This window comes from Octopus bimaculoides, chromosome 6, assembly GCF_001194135.2.
Source record: "Octopus bimaculoides isolate UCB-OBI-ISO-001 chromosome 6, ASM119413v2, whole genome shotgun sequence".
Taxonomy (NCBI): Eukaryota; Metazoa; Mollusca; class Cephalopoda; order Octopoda; family Octopodidae; genus Octopus; species Octopus bimaculoides.
The window spans coordinates 8,650,077-8,652,062 of NC_068986.1; positions in this window are offsets into that span (position 1 = coordinate 8,650,077).

Below are 1,986 nucleotides of genomic sequence, written 5' to 3' on the forward strand. Positions count from 1 at the left end.
TAATAAACCTTTAAGATGGAATTGATTTAAACTGACTCATCACTTAAAGACAATTCCATACCCCAAAAAAACTCTTATCTCAAGGAATAAATAGATCTAGCTGATGTTTGTCAATTGAATCTCTTCTCCATTTTCTTCCTTGCCTTATATAAATTCTGGATAAACTTTTGTTTACATCCACTTTTGCCTATTATTCAATTGTGCTATTGCCTTGCAACAATAAACATTTGGATATAAATGGATATTCCTCCAGTAGTATACTGGATATTTATTATCCCTTGGATAGTTGTCTAACCTCTAACTCATATATACTTATATATGTTTGCGTATATATATATATATATATATATATATATATATATATATATATATTTGCGTCTTATGCGATGTCCTTGGTCATCGTCAATAACGACAGATGAACTATTAATACATATATGTGTGTATGAATGTGTGTGTGTGTATGTGTGTGTATGTGGGGTTTTTTTTTGTTATTGTTGTTATTGCTGTGTGATTTACAGTTTGACGTTAACTTGATCTTAATATCTTATTAAGATGGATGAGCAAAAACGATCAGACATTTTGCTCTTACGTTTTTGATGAGTAATATTCGCTTTGTTTCTTTATATAATCCAAGTTCCATTTGCTCCGATCAACGGAACAGCCTACCCGTGAAATTAACATGCAAGTGGCTGAGCACTCCACAGACAAGCGTTCCCTTAAGGTAGTTCTCAGAGAGATTCAGTATGACACAGAATTTCTTCTACTCTAGGCACAAGGCCCGAAATTTGAGGCGGGGGCAATCGATTAGATCGACACCAGTACGAAACTGGTATTTAAGTTTTCGACCCCGAAGGAATGAAAGCAAAGTCTACCTCGGCGGCAAATATTCTTTTCTACTCTAAGCACAAGGCCCGAAAGCTTTGTGGGGGGAGGAGGCTAATCGATTAGATCGACCTCAGTATGCAACTGGTACTTAATTTATCGACCCCGAAAGGATGAAAGGCCAGGACGACCTCGGCGGACAGTATGACAGAATATGATAAGGCTGGTCCTCTGAATTACAGGTTGAACGGACTGGAGAAACGTGAAATAAAGTGTTTTTCCCCAGGAGATAATGCGCCGCTGAGGATCAAACTCCCAATCTTACGATCGTCAGCCGATTACCCTAACCACTAAGTCACTCGCCTTCACCTGTAAATTATAACAGTAATCTTCAAAGTTTGTCGGGTGACAGGTGGGAGAAGAAATTTGGTTTTACCTCTCTTTTGCGAAAATATATTTAATTCTAAGATTTTCTGACAACCAAGGTTCATGAGTTTTTGATTTATTTATTTACTTTTTGTCGATATCCTGTATCATTTTATATTTTTCCTTTCGGGGTCGATAAATTAAGTACCAGTTGCGTACTGGGATAGTTCTTATCGACTCCCTCCGCCTCACAAAAAAATTCGGGCCTGGTGCTTAGAGTAGAAAAGAATATTTTATATTTTTATTTTCACTGAGCTTATTGTTTATTTTAATTATGAGAGCATAGTTTTCATACAAATTTTGGTTTTTGAATAAACTCACCGCTTTGGGAGAATGCTTGATAAATATATTCTCTGAGACTAATTTACCATGTTGAACTCTGACTTTGCTTTTAATTTCCTTTGTTTTCCTTCAGCTCCAAATACGATAATAGTAAAGAAGATATTTATCAAAACGAAACGTTTCTGTTGATGTTTTTCCCTGTTATATGCATATTTTTCATGGCGTTCTTTCTCCTTCTTCTAATTTTACTCATCTCTCCAGCTTTGTTTCCCACTAGTCTATATAAAATTTTACTGTTTGTTTTATTCACACGTGCACTTCTATCACCGATTTCTACCTATTTATTTTGATATTATTTGTTGGGGATTTTTTGCACTTTGTGTTTGTTTTCTGTGTGTGTGTGTGTGTGTGTGTGTGTGTGTGTGTGTGTGTGTGTGTGTGTGTGTGTGTGTGTGT